General features: G+C 43.5%; 1 long non-coding RNA gene across 4 annotated transcripts in view; it reads right to left on the reverse strand.

Moving 5' to 3' along the window:
* The window catches only part of LOC105186819 (uncharacterized), an 86,489-nt gene that overhangs the window by 60,214 nt on the left and 7,075 nt on the right, over nucleotides 1-19,200 (reverse strand). For 2 of the 4 annotated variants that reach the window (XR_003113310.1, XR_003113309.1), the window contains 2 exons: nucleotides 10,186-10,276; nucleotides 8,518-9,783 (listed from right to left, as the gene is read on the reverse strand). This is a non-coding gene — a long non-coding RNA (uncharacterized LOC105186819). Of the gene's footprint in view, nucleotides 1-8,517; nucleotides 9,784-10,185; nucleotides 10,277-19,200 lie in introns of those variants that run through there. The other 2 variants (XR_002162900.2, XR_003113311.1) reach the window with 2 other exon arrangements.

Consider the following 19,200-nt stretch of genomic DNA (forward strand, 5'->3'; position numbering starts at 1 on the left):
CCCTGTGCGGACTATCGATTTTCGTATTTACATATTGTTGAAGCATTGACGAGTAGCATAACACACTTGCATGCGTAAACATATCGCGAGAATCTTCGCGAGTTCGAGCAATATCGCTCGATTGCGAAGCGGCCGCGATACTCAACGTTGCGTTAATAAATTGTATTTAGGACACTGATCCCGCGGGCCGGGATACCCGGAGGAGGAAGCTCCAGGAGGCCAGGGCTCAGTTTGGGCTGTAGCGTCATCGAAACAATAATAATAATAATAATAATTCCAGACTCCGATTTTGCATTGTTGCGGATACAGCGATAATCTGTACGCTTTATTTCTCCCGCAGAGGGCATTTGGTACTCTGCGAGGCTCTCTCTCTCTCTCTCTCTCTCTCTCTCTCTTTCTCTCTCAATCCCTTTTCCTCGCTCCGTCGCTCGTCAGCGCGATCATCACAGCGAAATCTCAAGGTACAGTCGGAGAGTTAGCGCTGGCAGCAAATATATAATAAGAGTGGCCACTATTATTTCGACACGACTCTCTCGAGCGACCCTTCTCTCTCCTCTCTTCCCTCTCTCGCACGGACCCCGTCGGCGGCTTACGTAATTTTCTCAACCGCCGGAGTGCCGTGAGTGCCGACGAAACGAAATTGAAAGTAAAGTAACCAAACGTTCTCCGAGCCGCCTCCGCCGCCGCCGCCGCCGCCGCCGCCGCCGACGATGAGGAGGGATGGCGACAAGTAAAGGGGCCCAAACACCCGGCGGGGTAGAAGCTCGGCGAAGTAGCACCGTCCGACGGAAAAAGAGAAGGAGGGAAGACTTCCTGTGCCGCTCTCGCCCGGCAGGAAGTGGCCGCGGAGGAAACGACACTCTCTTTTCGCCAGGCTCAACAAAGCGCGCAGGCAGTGAAGCGCGTCTCTGATGGTCGATTAACTCTCTCTCTCTCTCTCTCGCGCCTTCTTCCCGAATCTTTATCCGTCGCTTCCAGCTGATTCCGGAGATTTTTACACGACCCATAATGAAGAAGCACCACCAAAATCCAAATAAAAGAATCTGGAATTGAGAGCAAAGAGATTTGATTCTGAACGCTAACGCTCGCCGAGATCAGCATTGCAACACGACATGTGTCAAGGGGTAGAGGTTTCCTCTTGAGGAAACCTCTTCAAGGGGGATTTCGAAAATCGAGCGTGCGAACTGACTCGAAGATTCATCGGACCAGAAATCGCTGAGGGATATCATATTTGTTGTTTATGCAAAGCCTCCTTTGAATTTGCGAGACGCAAACGCAAATGTCGCACCGAAGTTTGCCATGTTTTTCGTTCTTCTGGAACGAATGACAACGTCTGCTTCGTTTCAGCTAAATCTGAGAGAATCTTCGCGCCGGCGTCGACCCATCGGGTCGCTTGAGCTCGCGGGGCGATCTACATTCTCGCGAGTTAGCCAAGCGCGCTTGGCTAAAAGCCACTTATTGCATCCTTAGCAGTCTCTTCCTAACTCCCCGGACCTTGCTCCCATTTCACTGCCGCGAGGTAAAGAACAACTGGACTCGCGCGCGCGCGCGCGCGCGCGATGTACACGCCCGATACTCGCTCGCGTGAAAGTAATCGTTAAGCAAACAGCAAACGTTGCGGCAATAGCGTCGATGTTACCGGTATCGATACCGCGAGATCCGGCCATCGCGCAGTGGGGCCAGATAACATTTTTTGGTTAAAAATTCTCTAGAGACCTGGAATTTCCAACCGATCATCGACACCAATGGACGAGGTTGATCCTGAATAAATTCCAAAGAGGATCTGTCTAGCCGAAATTTTGAAAAAATTATCGGTTCAGGGTTCATAGGTTTAGAGTCTGTCTTAAAAGTTTATCGTTTAAAGTACAGTGTCTGTTGGGTTCGACTATGACTAGAATGGTTTCTTGGACTATTCGGGGCTCTTGATATATACGGCTTCATGCTCCCACGAGCTGAAAAGTTCTCGGATTGATAGATTCCTAGATTGATGGGCTTGAGACTCAAATCCCTCGGTTTTGTGCTTAACGGATCTATATTTGATGCTTTTGTATTTTGGACATATGAGTTTTGGGTTAATGGATTTCTGCTGCAAGATCGATAAATCTCGAGGTGCCTGTTGATTGGTCTCATAATTTCAATCCGCTGAATACGCTGTTGGATAGAAATAAGTGTCGAATAATGAGCATTTCACAAGTTTTTCGCGTTTAACGATAATTTTTCCCCTTTTGCGACTAGTAATTCGAGAAAAAAATTTTTTTTTAATTTTGGCAAGACAGATCTCTTCGGAATTTATTCGGGCTCAACCTCATCCATTGGTATCGATGATCGGTTGGAAATTCAGGTCTCTAGAGAATTTTCAAGCAAAGAATGTCATCTGGTCCCACTGTGAGTCGCCGACATCGGAGAGAAAGAAGGCGCCGTGGCTTCTCGAACGAAATTACTGTCACTTTCCGCTCGTCTCCGCTGAGTTTTCCGCTCCATGAAATCTCGGCATTACGTGTCTGCGGTTTCATAATGTACTTGCAGAGCGCAGAGCGCAAAGCAACCGATCTCCTTCCGATCGAGCGGGAACACGCAGACGTCTTGGCGTCTCCCGCGGGACCCGTCTCGGCAACAACTCCTTCGACCGGCCGACTTGCTTGGCCGAAAAAAAATTACGACTAATAGCGATATGAAGTCGTTCTATTGAGTTTAGCGACTCAAGGTCACGTGACAAAAGTCCACGCCTCGTTTTCAAAGACTGATTTCACGGAGCAGTTTCTTTTTCATCGACAAGCAAGGTTCGGTCTCACCCTTTTTCCCCCCTTATATGAACGCAGCGTTGTGTGCGTTGCGCAGCGCATGTGTGCGTTGCGGGTCCAATCCATCATTTTTTCATATTTCAAGGAAAATTAAAAAAAACGCTCGGTTTCTATACACTTCAGCGTTTACTAGCACGAAAAGTATCTAGAAAGCGAAGTCAAGGAAATGAAAATAGTTCCGTGAAATGATGCGCTGATTGCTCCTTTTCGTGGCGAAACCGTCTCACGTAGAAAATAAAGGGACCAGACAGTAGATGGTAATTTTGTTTGAAGTTTGTCCGAAAGTTCAATACTTGTTCAAAGCGTCTATGGCGACAACAAAGCGAAGAGAAACTGCGAAAAGGGTTACGTCGACAGAAATCCTTAGTTCAAGAGAAGCCTTATATAACTAACGTCTTGTATAACTTTTGTGTACCGAAGCGCTCGTAAAAATGTTTACGAGCTTATAATGTTACGGTCAGACCTATCTTCACGTTGATCTTTGAAAAAGAGAATCGGGAGAGAGGGAAGAGAGGGGCTGAGAATTTTCCGCCGAAAGCTTGTGACTTCCTCTTCCGCTCCGACGAGTCTCTTCGAGATCGCTGAAATTTAACGATCGCGCGACTTTCCAATTGTGATATACGTTTTCCCATCTCGCGGCTCATCTCATCGGCGACCTTGGACGCAGCTCGTAAGATGCCAATCGCTTCTTACGGTCCTTGCGGAGCGCGTGAATGATTTGCACCTTCCTCTCTTTGCACATCCGTTCAGTTGCGTAACGCGGCGCGATATGATTTAGAAGTGGACGAAGGATCTCCGCTATCCTGCCGCTTGCGATAGAACGGGCGGCCAGGCGGCTAGTGGGAGAAATGAGACACCGAGACACATTTTCGAGATTTTAAATCTGTTTTCCTTTTAGCTGAACTAGTCGACGCTATTTTCCTTTCAACGGAGGGACGCAAGTATGCACGGACTTAGGCGTTAAAACTCGCTATAGACAGGTGGAACTCGTTAAGAGGAGTGGAAAAAAGCTTTACCATGTTGTAAACTACTGTTTATCGAGATATTAATTAAAGGAAATGGACGTCAATGTGTGTACGTTACATACATGACTTTGGTTACCGGTTATCTAAAAAAAGAGCAAAGACCGTTAGCCTTTGCGAGATTCAGAGAGCGCGCAAAAAACTTTTAATGACGTCCTGGCGTTAAATTTGCGACAAATCAGCCTCGATCGAGTTGACGATCTCAGAAATGCGCTCCCACAAAAATACCTCGCTTACTTCGTCGTAAATGCGCACGCGTATCGATGAAAAAAGAGAGGAAAGAATTATAGCTGCGAATTATAAAATTAATATTTACTACACGGCCAAGTAACCGGGTGCTTACATCAGGTGGTTGAAAATAGCCAATAACATTGGCGTTTTTCTATTGGTCTCGGGCCTTTCGAGGCCAACTTTGTGGCCACGAAAATCCACCAAAGGGATCTCGCGCGTCTCGATTACTTACCTGGTGGGTAACTCGGGCCTCACACCTGCATTTGCTATGGCTCACCCAAAAGAAGTATTTTATTTGTGAAGTAATTGTTCCCATACTCTCATATTCTAAGCGAAGCCTTTTACAAGAAAAGGATTCCTTTTTCGATAAACGATTCGAAAAACGATTAAAGTGAACCATTCATCTAAAATTTATTAGATAAAGCGATTAAAGTGAACCATTCATTCTAAAATTTATTACATATTATTCTAACTGTTTTTCTCTTACTTCAAGAGGATTTCCTCTTATATCAATTCATTTGCCTCTTAAATGAAGAGGAATATGTTGATTTGAATGTCGGCTTCTTTTGTTCAGACATGCTCTACTTCCAGACATAAACGAAAAAATAACCAATATACTCATGGATCAGAATATTTGAAACGGGTATTTTTAAAAGGGGTATGTGTATTGCTGTAACATACAACGAAGATAATTTATCCATATTTGGTCAAGTACAGTTTATAATCCATCGCAAGAAGTTGAATAATATATTCTTCCTTTTAACCATGTTTCATACAATTGGTTATGATAAACATTTTTGTAGCTATAAAGTACATAACAAAACTGATTGGAAATTTGTTTGTTATGATGATCTTATTTCATTCGTGTGTACTTATTGTAGAACTGGAGCCAGAAGTACATTTATACATATATTACTTTTCGCTGTATATTATATAATAATATTTTCAAATTTATCTAATGTTATATATGTTTCATAACATATCAAGTAATATAAAATATCGAATTTTTTTCGGACAGTTTCAGAATAATTTTTTCTCCTTTCCCTATAAAGAAATGTATAACCAGTAAGAATAAAGTACGGTAAGAATAAATAATATATCCTCTTAAAAAAAGATTAAATAATCTTTGTATAAGAGGAAATTTATATTACAATCAATAAGATTTACATATAATACATACATATAATATATAATTCCTCTAACTTTAAGAATAACGTGTTTATAATATCCTCCTCTTAATTTTAGAGGAGGATATTATAAACTTAATTTTAAAATCCTCTAAAATTTAGATGATTCCGCTTATTCTGAAATTACTTTTTCCGAGGTGCTAGATCGGAGATTAGATAACAAGTCCAAGATGAGTCCCTTCAGGCTAAAGCAGGGCCCGTCCCATCGCATCGCGCTTACTTTTTGAATCCCGAGAACTGCTGTGGTATTTTGCAAAATGGGAGAGGACTTGTCTACTCGGGTCAACGAGTTCTATCCGCACACGAGCGCGTTTCGATGCCCGATACTCGGACGCCCTGTGGAACTTTGCGGTAAACGTAGCAGGAACGAAGTTCCAACGCGCGCAGCAGTAGTTCAACTAAAACGAACCGGCCTGTCGAAGCTGAATCTGTACAGCGTGGCGAGAGTGTCGGCTCTCTCGTCGCGTCGTCTATCATTTATTAACGTAGTAACTCGCGAAGCTCCCACGTGCCCGTTGAGTTGTCTAACATTGATCGTTTCTGCATCCGTCTGCATCGAGGGAGATTACACAAGCGAACGATCGACTATGAAAAATCCGCCGATTTCTTCAAGTCTTTTGTCGTGTCTCTCTGGACAGTTACCGCAAGTGTCGTTTATAGCGTCTAAGTTGGCCGAGGCTACATTTTACGGCGTTTCTGTCTCAGACGGTTCTTTCATATCTACGTTTCGCCTATCTCTTTGTTCAAGGCTATGACTTTGTCACGTGTTACTTCTTAAAATGTGTATGCTTGACCCTTTCTTCGTTTCTGTCGTTCATGTGGCACGTCACATGTCCGTGACTCAACGTGGAGCTTTGCTGTAACAAGTGTCATTTAATGGCCCAATCAAACGTATGTGATTGCCCACGATGTCAAAAAATATTCTCGTGCGACGGACTCTGAAGAGTCGTCAGGACGCAAAGTATTTCTTCCGTGCAGACGCCGAAAGAGAGGATCAGAAAAATCAATCTGTTTATCTCTTACCCTTACTCTCAAAAAAAAAAAGTATTTTATTTGTAAAGTGATCTTTCCCATAGTCTCGTGTTCCAAGCGAAGCCTCTTACAGAGAAAGGATTCCTCTTTCGATAAAGCGATCAAAGTGAACCATTCATCTAAAATTTATTAGATATTTATTCTAACTGTTTTCCTCTTATTCCGAGAAGATTTCTTCTTATATCAATTAATTTTCCTCTTATATGGAGAGCAAATATGTCGATTTGAATGTCGGCTTTTTTATTCAGTCATGCTTTACCTCCAGACATGAACGAAAAAATAACCATATGCTCATAGCTCAGAATATTTGGAATACTTTTTGAAAAAAGATATGTGTGTTGCGCTGTAACATATAACGAAGATAATTTATTCATATTTGCCCAATTGCAGTTTATAATCTATTGCAAGAAGTTGAATAATATATTCTTTCTTTTAACTATGTTTCATATACAATTGGTTATATTGAATACCTTTATATGAGCTCCATAATAAAACTGATTGGAAATTTGTTATTATGATCTTATTTAATTCGTGCTTACTTATCGTAAAACTGGAGCCAGAAATATATTTATATGTATTATTTTTCACTATACATTATAATAATTTTTTCAAATTAACTGGTATAACCAGTAGGAACGTAGTATAGTGAGAATAAATAATAATCCTCTTAAAAAAGGATTAAATAATTTATATTAAAATCAATAAGATTTGCATTATACATATAACATGTAATTCCTCTAATTTCAAAAATAATGTGTTTATAATATTTTCCTTTTAATTTTAGAGGAATCCTCTCGAGGCCATATGTAAGAGTAAAATCCTCTGGAATTTAAATGATACCGCTTGTTCTGAAATTACTTTCTTTTGAGTGTACCCTTGTCTTTTTCTCGAGATGCGTCTGCTTGCATTTATCTTATCTTTTAGCCCTGGAGTTTTCAGGTTACAGAAAATAAATAAATCTGCTTGAAAATTAGCCGACACAGCGACGGTCCGTTGCAATTAGCGGTATCCGTTTTAGTTGACGAATCCTTTTCAGCAGGATCTCTGCCTTGATTCAACTAATATCAAATGTGCGAAGGACGTGTTCTTCGTAGTTACTTCATCGTTCAGAGGCAAGAAAGAAGCACAAGTGTCAGCAAAGTTGGTCGCGACTTTGGAAGGGTCCCGCGCAAAACAGGCAGGTTTCTCAAGTTTCTTTGTCATTCGTCGATGCTTCAATAAGTATCGAGTTCTAAGTAGAAAGCGACGTGTGAAATTATGTCGAGGTGACTTATTCAGATATCGTTCGACTTTTCATCGTTGAGATTATTGTTACACCGAGGTACGATCAGTCACGCGCGATCAGTCATGGCTTATGGGTGAAAGATAATATATGAGATAATATATATATATATATATATATATGTATATAATTAGGCAACATGTCGCGTGATTATTCCACTGGTAAATATGACGAATGTGTCAAAAGTCAAAATATGTGATAAGATTGATTAATCTACGTGTAATTGTTAATGTTATCGTCGGGTTTAAAGGGCGACGGAACTTTAATTCCGTTATAAAAACATTTGACGCATTTTCTAAGTAATTAAGCATAACGTTTCTTACAACACTTTCTTAACTTTTTCAGAAGTACCGACATGTACGTTCAGATAATGACGTTTAATTGTTCTCGTGTAATTCAAATATGGCGACAAAGTGGTAACGGATAGTCCAGTGCGGATAAATGTTCAGCACTGAGTAGGAAATCTCATCACGCGAATAATGGATGGTACATTGGTATCACTTAAAAATTAACCCAAGTAGAAAAATTAATAAGACTCCGATAAGGGTCTTATAAGGAAATATTTTTATTATTGCTTGAGTAAAAATATTCGTTCTTTTCATTCCAAGACATTTAGATTGTAATTTCTTTGTATCTTTATAACCTTGTTAGTATATAGCAAGAATTTTTTATTTTGAAAATATAGTATACTTTACAATAAAATATAGCATTTTTTACACATAAAAATCCTATTACTGTTTTTATTAAAGTTTGCTGCATTTCAAAACGAAAACAATACACATGTGTACTAGAAAAATCCTTGGAAAAAACTAATGAATATGGCAACTAATAAAACTAATAAAATTTATTTTTAATTGCGGTATAATTAAAAAATCTTTAAAAGAACCAGATAGAACGTTCCTATTAAAATAAACTATGACAATTTTATTACACGCTTCAAATCGTATTAATCTTCTATAACAAAACTTGATTTTGTATATCAAAAGCATCCTTAAAAGCATCCTTCTACGGCTCACATTAGTTCTCCATGTTAATTATTTCGTAAAGGCATCTCTAAAAGATTCTTCTAAGATTCTCCCTTATCAGTTTTCTCTCCGTCAAAGCCTTATTTATTAAATCTATAACACCTCTGATAAATCCTTCAAAGACCCCCCTCAGCTTTTCCTATCAAAGCCTTATCTAAAGTACTGAATACTAAATCCTTCAAAGACACTTTCCTTTATCAAAGCCTTATTTCGTAAAATCTAAGGTATCCCTAAAAAATGAAGGCTTAACGTGATATTAATTTTTAGGACATCCTGTTTTCAGCCTTATCAAGGCTTTATGCTTCATGAGGATGGCCCTCACAAATTTTTGCTCGGGAAGCCATTTCCTTGTAATTTTAAAAAATTTCTCCCTGTGACGAGGTTATGCCAAAGGCATGTCACACAGCGACCCTATGCAATATCTTTACAGGTGTCCAAGTGAACTCTATGTTAGATCTAGAGATACGTTGTATCTAGATCTAACATAGAATTATCATCATGTTATCAGCAAAATATACAATTATTATTACATATTATCGGTCCTCATCAATTAGATACGACTTAATCCTCCCTTAATCTTAATCCTATCGCTCCACACGGCCCAACGACGTTATCGAAAGTATTTTATCATGGCGCAAGGAAAGCGACAAACGGAGAATGTTTCGAAGGGTTCGAGCTGTCAACGACCTAATTTATAATCAGATTTTAATAACAACGACTATAATCTGATTTTCTCTCTCTCTCTCTCTCTCTCTCTCTCGTTCGTGGCGTCACGAAGAAAATGAGCCGTATCGCGGCGTCTGGCCGATGCTCGAGGGTGATAAGCATCCGTATGACCCTTCCTCTTGCTGCTCTTATCAGCGAAACTTCTGGCGTTACCTACGCAGGCGTTTCAATTTCTGAACGACCCAATTTCGCAACGATCACCGTGTATGTACGCTACAGATGTGCGGTGCACGTGTGTGCAATTGCTCTAGGCGCCGCGGGTCGCCCGGTGTTTCGATGTTTTTTTTACGTTTGTCACTACCGGCGCGATCGATCGAGCAGGCTTACGCACAGCAGCGATACGCACAGCAGCAACACAGCGACGCCTTGTCTTAGACTCCACGACTCTGGAAAACTTGCCACGCTCGAGTCACTCGAGATACGATTATCCACGGAATGATTAATCCACGTAGGCAGATATGACGGCAAAGTGGATCTCTACGACGCGAATATTTCATCTGTTAACGAGTCGTCTTTATTTGTTGAAAAAACACACAGCTGTTACATGAGAGACGCGCATCTTATATATTTTTTTATTATCTCGTAGATGGGAGTAAATAAATGAGGTACTTTGTAATACAAATAAATGAGACATATATAATCATCTAAATAAAGAATTGATTGCACAGTTTTGGAAATTTGAAGGCAAAGCGTAAGGAAACATAAGAAAAAAAGAAAATACCCGCGCTCTCCGCGTCGCGCTCATGCGTGTATTTACCTCGAGATTTATAATATCACGAATATTTGCGCATTCTTCGTGACGCAAGTTGTCATAAAGCATTCCTTCCATACGCTTAAAGTTCGCACATTTACAATGTAAAAAACAAATAATGAAATTACCGTAAATCCCGCTCGCGTGTTTCTTATCGTCACTTAATGTAACGTATAAACGTTACTCCATAAGTGCGCCGGAGCTCCGCCATCGTTCCACCTGAAAAAGAAAAAGAAAAATAAAGCGGAAACAACGAAGGTGACATCTCTCGAAATGTTTTCAAGCATCGTACACGCGCGCGCGTGATGCGACACAATCACACATCCTTCTGCTCTTTAGCGTTAAAATGTGCAGCTCACTTTCCTCGGCCGTTACGTAACGCTCTATTCGCGTTCCCATTCCTCGAAATAGATTCAAGCGTGCTTTCTTTTCTGATTATTGCCGCGATAGAGTCCGCACTTACACCCCGCGCGTCCCTTTCGCAATTCCACAACTTATTTCCCGGTATAACCCTCGGTTAGCGGTTTTCGCGGAGAATTATCCTTGCAGTTTACATTTTATATGTTCGGCGCTTCTCTCGTTCTCGCCGACACGCGATTGCACGCGCATCCGCGCATAATGAAGACTACGCTCGCTTACGCTCGGCGGGGGAGGGGGGGGGGGCGGAGCCGCGTGTGTTCTCATTACAATGTAACAATACGTTACTGCACGAAACTATAATCAGCGCTATTTTTTCCTCGACTTTACGCGCGGCGCGCGCCGAGCGGTTTTCCAGCCTTCGGCGATGACGGCCTCTCTCCGCCTCTTGTCGCCACAGATGCACTTTGAAGCCGTCGACAAAACAACATTTACAGGATGCCTTCGCAAGTGCGGCCAGTGAGAGAGAGAGAGAGAGGGGGGGGGGAGGGGAGCGAGAGAGCGAGAGGAAGAAAGAGGGGGAAGAGAGAGAGAGAGAGAGAGAGAGAGAGAGAGAGAGAGAGAGAGAGAGAGAGAGAGAGAGAGACGGCGGAAAAAGAAGGAAAAACCGTGAAGGAAAATTCTCATCGGCTCGCGCGCGCAAGCGCGCTCGTTGCGGTGCTCCCGTGCGCCTCTCTCATGCGCCCTTGCGCACGAGCGCGGCGAATCGTGCAACGCGTGTGTGCACATGCCGATCGCGCTGCGTGCGTGCGTGCGTGCGTACGTGCGTGCATGAATGCTCGCTCGAGCGTTAGTGACGCGTGTAAGTGCGCACCGAGTGTAAGTAGGCCACGGTGCTTTCACACGATAAGACCTTATCAGAGGCGTACGCGCACGCCTTTGGTTCGTATCGTGCCCCCGCCCCCTTCCCCATTTCCCCGCTCGCCCCCCTCGCCCGCCCCCTCGCTTCGTCGCTACGCGCCGGGCCCCGCTGTCCCCCTGGGACTCTAACCGTGTCCTCGCGCGATCTCACTCTCCCTCTCTCTCCCTCCCTCCCTCCCTCCCTTCTTCTCTCTCTCTCTCTCTCTCTCTCTCTCCCTCTCTTTCTCTCCTCCGCGTGTCCTCTTTCTCTGTTCCGGGCTTCTCTCGACGTCTCTATTTCATCGGTAATAACAAGAGATTATCCATTTCTCGCGGATAGTCGTATATAGCGGGATATCGAGCATTTTTCTCGAACGATTCTTATCTGTGTAAAATGGTCGCCTCTAAATTAGTGTTAACCACGTTGAGATAATGGCGAGAACCATGAGGTTCTCGCGCGTTTATCTTCAGATTACCGTAGCCAGTCGGCGCGAAGAGGGCGTCGTAGGGCGTCTATTTGCGTATATTTACGATTACGTCTTATGTTTCCCTTATAAATATTTTTTTTCAGTTATCCAGAGGAGTAGAGAGAGAGAGAGAGAGAGAGAGTTGTGAGACTGCGATGATGAACGCGCTCGTAGTGTTTCGTGCGGGTCGGACGTTTCAACACGAGCAGTGGGCGAGATATCGTTTTGTTATACTTAAAAAAAGCATTCACGGGAAATAAGAGGCGAAGAGGTCCCACAATTTATTACCCCGAAATTTCAGCATACACCACGATTTCTCCGCCGCGGTCGCCATCGGGAGACCGGGGGTGTTTTATAGTGGGTCACTGGAGCTTTTGTGTCTCTTGGCCGAAAATGCGCCGCCCAAAACGTATTCAACCGGTCTGTCGGCTGGGATTTTAGTTCGCCATCGTTCGCGCCGTACGTTGTGTGGCGATTCCTTCGGAGATCTCTTTATGCCTGAGGACCAATAGCCTGACGTCCGGGTCAGATGATATTGGTCATCGGAATGTTGGAAGTAATGCGAGCAAGCGTTAGGTCAAGCTGAAAAGAGACTGCCTCTCGAAAGTCGAGAAAATCGCGCCTCCCATTTCCTAATAGTTTTCCGCTGATCCGTAAAAGTCGCCGAGTTAACGATGGATTCTGCTCGCGCGTGAATGCTTTTCTTCGTGCGATCTTGCGGAGGAAAGCGGCGAAACAACGGTCGACTGACAAGTCGACGACGCTCGGTTACACGCGGATACGAATTTCGGATCGCAACGCGAAACCGCAAAATTTGTGTGAATCGAGACGGTTCAAAGGGAAAACGCGAGGAAGGTCTTTTGAACGCGCGCGAGTGATCGACCGTATCGACGAGTGAAGCGTGGAAACATCATAACTATAACCAGAAAGTTTCAAACATTTCTTTCCTTTATTTGCGAATCTGCGAGTGTGGAAAAATGCCCTCGATCTGGCTTCCAGATCGACGCCGCTTCCTTTGCGGATTTGTTACCGAGATTTTGTGAACCTCTCGCTGCATTTCTCTCTCGCGGGGATTTACAAACTCAACACTGCGCTCGCCCGGGAAGTCCACGTTATTTCACCCGTCCTGTAAGTTCTCAACTTTTGCCTTAACATAAATATGCTGCGCATAATTTCCAAGAGCCGGGAAAATTCCCTTTTGGAAGCGCGAACGAGGTAAAGCTTAAGGGTTGGCAAGCTCCAAAGACACAACGCGGCTCAAGAACCTTCGCAAAAATTTAAAGCGGAGGTATATCGCGTCGCGTTGTTGCGGAAGGAGATGTAGCTTTATAGGGACCTGCGTCTAACCAATCCTTTGTTTTTAACGCACTCTACTCGTGTCCCATTGGTTTTATTTGGAGCACGCAGACAGGTCGCTTCTGTCTGGAAGTCGGAGAATTGGTTGAGAAAGGGAAAGGGTACGTTCTATTTTCACAGAGCGTGTTAACATTTTACGTTACGTTACGTTTAAACGTAACACTTTACGTTCTAAGTCTCCTGATGCGCGTAACGAAGTTTACCCGCAAGAAGCAAGAAAGAAACTCTTTCGCCGGAAGAATGCAGTAACAATAATCGTCTCTGCAAAACCTCCTTTCTACGTCCAGATATTCGCAATATTCGTTCGAAACTTTCGGCGCCACCGTTATTTATAATCCTGCAGTACCGATACGCAAAAGATGTCTCTCGAGATCCTAAGATGCTACCTCCGTCTGTTTCTAGGGCATATACCTGATTCCTTCAACTGTAATCCTTGCCTTTCCGAATTCAGCATCCTTTTCTTCCATTCCATTGCACGATACACAGGCGATTTAAAGGCGTCCGTGAAAATTTGCATTTTTCCGTGTCTCACCCCGTTGAAGAGAAAAATTGTCAACATGTAACGTCAGGCACCGTTCCGTCGGCTCTCAGCGTGCATAACATGTTGTTATGTCGCTTGAGAGCTGCCATATTGGAAATAGAATGTTGAAAACTCACGTTTGCTCCAGTTTAGGGTTAACGGTCAGCCGTCCGTCCGTACCCAAAACTGATCTCGTTTCAGGGACGCGTCGACCGACGCTTTCGAAATCGACTCAATCTCTCTCTCTCTCTCTCTCTCTCTCTCTCTCTCTCTCTCTCTCTCTCTCTCTCTCTCTCTCTCTCTCTCTCGTTATTTAAATAATGCCCACGTGCGCTGGAGAGAAGTGTCTTATCACACACAGCCGCTCACTCGCTCAAGACATTTTCTCCGCGTGTCACGCCCCTGGACCGTACCGGGCCGCGTTAACGCGCCGGGCAAATAATAATGCGAGGACCTTGAGAGCGCAGTGGTGTAAGTCGTCGAGTGTGAAACGTTCGCATAACGCGCCGCGGCATTACATAATGATCCGTAATGCGAATGCAACGCCGTGTCCGTTGCGTTCGAAACCGGGTGAAAGATCAGGATCTCCTAGAAAAAGACGGGAAGATACGCGCGCGTGCGTGCGTGCGTGCGTGCGTGCGTGCGTGCGTGCGTGCGCGAGTGCATACAAGAGCGCGCGTTTAATCGCACAAACGGCCGCTTTAATCGCGTGTCAGTCAAGGTAACCGAAGATTGCGCGGTCGATTTTATCGTATTAGCCGTTTATCGCGCGCTGCAGCCGGTCTCAAAATATCAACAATTAGCGCGCGATCGGCGATCGCGGCGGCTCTAATTGGGAAAGCAATTCTCTCTAATCTCGAGTATTCGCTCCACGCGTTTTACAACAATAATTGATAGTGAGTTGTATCCACGTGTCGCGCGGCGGTGTTACAACATCGCGTCGTCGCGCTAAGTAAATATCTCTTTATCTGGACGCAATCGACGACGTCGTGCCATCGTCGTGGCGCGCGCGAAGAGACTCGGCGAAAAGAGACTCGAGAACATTGGAAACGCGCGCGCCATTGTCGATTTCGATGGGTCCCATACACATCGTAGTAGAGCGGCTGAAAATAAGGGAAATACGTGTGCTCTCTCCGCTTACAGCTTTCCAACAAGCCCCCGCCGAAGAGCAAAATTGAGGGAGTAGTTGTGCGAAATACTTTTTACAGACCAAATTATCCGACGTCTTGAGCAAAATGTTTATCCTCGCTTCGAGTTTTCACTTCATTTCTCAATGTTTCGTTAATAATTCATTAACGTTTTGTACTTTCTTCATTATTTACGGAGGTTACTCTTGACGCGATGGGATATATTATTTTAATCGCGTTACACGCACATGTCGCGCGCGGTTTCCTCAAACGCGGTTCCGGGAAATGCGAAGAAAAGAAAAAAAAAAGGAGTAGAAAAGGAAAACTCGAACGGTGAAAACAAGGAAGATAGATGCGACACAACTTGTATTTCCTATCGCGGTTGCGTGCAACGCAAGTAGGCGTGCAGATAGAAAAAAAAAGCGCGTCATAAAAGCGCGGCCGCAATCGCATCGCGTTTGAGCGATATGATATCAAGAAAGCACAAGGGGAGAAGAAAGCAGACACGTGCAGAGCGATATGACTTGCGAGTGACCGTGAATGAGCGTGACGCAGCCTCGAGAATTGTGAGAATCCGGCCGGTTACGAACGGCCGCCGCATAATTGAATCCTATTTCGCCGATCACTCCTGATTCTTATCGCATACACGTTCCATATCTATCAAGATTGCACGCGCGTACGCGTGTGCGGGTGCGACTGTGCCCTCTCATAGACGCGGCATATCCGTCGCGTATTCAATTACCCTTCGTCCCCCTCAGCCCGTCGCGCTCGCGTTATCATATATATTCTCTAATGACGCCTGTGCGAGCAAACAAGAAAAATCAGAAGACAATTTGACTCCGCGCGTATACACATGTAATCCCGATAATTGCGACGATATACCGTCGACGAGTGTCGACATTTGTTTTCGCCCTGCCACCTCTTCCCGTCCTCGTCTCACTTACGTTAGACGCGCATCGATGCACTCCCCGGCCGCGCGATGCTGCGATTGCGTCAACGCTGTTCTCTAACCGTTTCCATCGCCGCGGCGGCGCGCGAACTGTCGTTTCAGAAAGACGGCCTCTTACGCAATCGCGCTCGAGCTCGCGCTCGCGCTCGCGCGCGCGCGCGCGCGCGCGTGTCGTTTCTTTCGCGTATTTTCTTCCTCGCGCGCGCGCAAAGTGCGTGCACACGCACGTATTCTTCTCTGGAAAGTCGGCACGAGTCGCCTGTTATCTGGCCATGTACGTGGAAAAGAGGCCTTATCGCACCCCGCCGGCGCGCAGATCCCTCATGATCCGCGCGCTCCGAGCGTCTCGCGAAAACTCCGATGCGCCTTTCACCGAATCACGTCGATACAAGGACACTTGCTCTTCAGCGGTATAATTAATTCATCTTATTCCCAGCTGTCTTTATCGGGAAAAAATCTTTTCTTCTCCCTCTGTCGCATCCTCGCATACGGACGTACTTCTTCTCCCCCTTTTTTTCATCATAGTCTAGTCTCACGCATCGCAGCTGAGAGGCGATTTTCGCTGATAAATCGCTGAATAATGAAATAAGTGTTATCGCGCGTGTGGACATTAATTAGTCATTTATTAATTAATTGTAATGCTATTTTGCGTACCAGTCGGTCAGTCAGGTCGACTGACAGTCAGATCCGTTGAGAGATGGAACAAAGGAGGAAACAAAGGAGAAGGCAAGAAAAGGATGAGTTATAACGAAAGCGAAAGCGAAAGATCTTATTTCTTTCCACTGAAGGATGACTGCAAATGTGTAAATTAGTAACTTCCCAGACAACACTGTCCAAAATCAGGACATAAGACGTCTTTAAGTCGTCTTATAGATATTTTATATCGTAACATCTTAAATTCCATTCCCGCTTTATTATAAAAACATCAAATAAAACTGGATTTTGGTTTCATCGTGATTATTATCACTTATCACTTTTCACACTTAGTTATTTAATTATTATAATTTATATCACACAGAAGTTTACTTGCACTCATTTGTTTTCAATAAACACGTTTAAGCTCTAAGGTCTGAAGTGTCTCTAGACCGGCAAATCAATGAGTGAAACATAAACTGCACTCCCCCCGCTATCCAGTGTGTCCCTAACAAAGCTGCGAATCCCGCGGGCTGGACCAAATCTTTCGCTAAAACTTTCGCACAATTAGTTGCGATAGCGAAAGCGAAAGCGAAAGCGAGAGTCTAAAATGATGCGAAAGTCTCGCTTTCGCATATGCGAAATATTCACTTTAACTAGGGAGATAAAAGCAAACTACTTTTTCAATAATTTTGAAGCATTTAAAAATTATATTTGAAAAATCGACAGTTTTACAGTTAAAAATAATAATTATTATATTCGTTATAACCTTAATATTAATACACTCGGGTAGCGGCTTCCAGGTATATACTTGTTCCTTATTTCTTCGACATACGCGTTGTTCGAGATTGCCAGGGATGTCGGGGCTGTACGGCCATAGTAAGTTCAACATTCTTTAGACTAGGTATACTTTAGTATACCAAATATACCATGGGGAATCTTTGCAGTTACCTGCGACCTCTCAGACACTCTCTATCATCAGTTCGTCGAAATCCTTCTTCAGGAACGGTCATTCGTCCATATAAAGTTCTTCGATTTCTTCGATTTCTTCGATTACTTCGATTTCTTCGATTTCTTCCAACGATGCGAGTAAACTCGCGTTCGCGAACACATGCGTGCTCTACAAAGCAGTGTGTGTGCAACGTAGAAGGTTGCATGACATCAGCCCAGAAGCCATTATTGCACTCTGTCGTCGACTCTGTCACTCGGTTCCCCACGATGACAGCACAGGAGCGTTTTGTCTCATCGACGGGAGAATGCGTGCGACGGTCGAGCGATCGACGACGATTTGACGACAAAGACAGCTCTGAAATTACATCGTCGTCGTCGGACAACTCACCGTCGGCCGAGAGTACGATAGATTATTCGCAATGTCGCCGTGCGAATTTCATGGAAAGGGAGTGCGAGGTAATGAAATTCTTTCTAAATGCACGACCAGCGCAGATAAGAGTCTCCTTGTCGGCGGCAGAACGAGAGAACGGGTCCGCGCGACAAGAGCGACGCGCGCGCGTTGCATATGCGCGACATCTCTTCCTCTTCCACCAATAAAGCCGCATAACGACGGCGGCTTGCGTAACCGGCGTTTCACACGTTTCCAATTGTCTGAGCCTCCAAACTGGGGCGTGAGGAAATTCCTAAGCGAAGGAGGCGTGATGATGTTTAATTGGCCGGAGAAAAGAAAATTATTGGCGTATAAAAGTTGAAAATTACGCGTCGCGGATTTCAGGCGCTCGCTCTGTGAGAACTTTTATCGAGGGTGGAGGGTCGCGGGTCGCGGGAAGGAGAGCGCAGAAGAGCGCCCGAGAGTTCAGGCGAACGGAAAGCGAGTCGTTGGCGAGTTAAGGGGACTGGAGGGTCAGATTGCTGAAAAATCGTGCTTGTTTTTGTGAATATTTTGTGACGAACTGAATAAATGTGCAAGAATGAAAATTTTTGATATAATTATACAACATACAAAGGGTAGAAAAAATTTGTTTATTAACAACATACTCGTATAAATATACGATATATATATAACTGACATATTATATTCTCCTTTTTTTTTCAAGTTATCATTTTTGCAGTAATACCTCGGCTCTCGATGATCTCCGATCAGAGTGAATTTTAGCTAGAAATCTTGAGGAGAATCTTATCATTATCCGATGAACCACTAGAAAAAAAAATCGATCAAAATTAACAAAATGGCAGCTATTATTAGGAAAAAATTCAAATTTTTCTGTTCTTTTACAATAAAAAAATTAATATCTCGAAATGAAATATTTTGAAGGAATTGTTCATGGTTCACCTGATAGCCACATGAACAAATATTATTGCTTTAAAATTTCAAATCGATACGAAGCTCAGTTTCGAAGAAATCACTGCAAAAAGTTGAAGTTGAACAATAAAATTTCGAGAAAAACGCGTTTAAAATTTAAGTGGACGTATATTTATATGAGTATTTGTTTAAAAACAAAATTTTTCTACTCTTCATATGTTATATAAGTATATATAAAATTTTCATTCTTGCACATTTATTCAGTTCGTCACAAAATCATTATCAAAAACAAGCACGATTTTTCAGTAATCTGACCCTCCAGCCCCCTTAAGGAGGGAATTCTGTCTGTAGGCCAAAAAAATAGGCTATTTTCACGAATCTTTCTTCAGAAACTAAGCAGACGATTGATTTCAAATTTGGTAGTAATAATAATATATATTTAACTTATAAGAATGAATTTTTATAGTGTTATATGAATAATAATGTAGCAGATACATAAAAAATAACGTGACGTGTTTAGGCGCGCACCGTTTCACGGCTCCCATAAAATCTCGAGATACGACAAAAACGCAAGTAAGAT

Source organism: Harpegnathos saltator, unplaced genomic scaffold (assembly GCF_003227715.2).
Source record: "Harpegnathos saltator strain DR-91 unplaced genomic scaffold, Hsal_v8.6 scaffold406, whole genome shotgun sequence".
Classification (NCBI taxonomy): domain Eukaryota; kingdom Metazoa; phylum Arthropoda; class Insecta; order Hymenoptera; family Formicidae; genus Harpegnathos; species Harpegnathos saltator.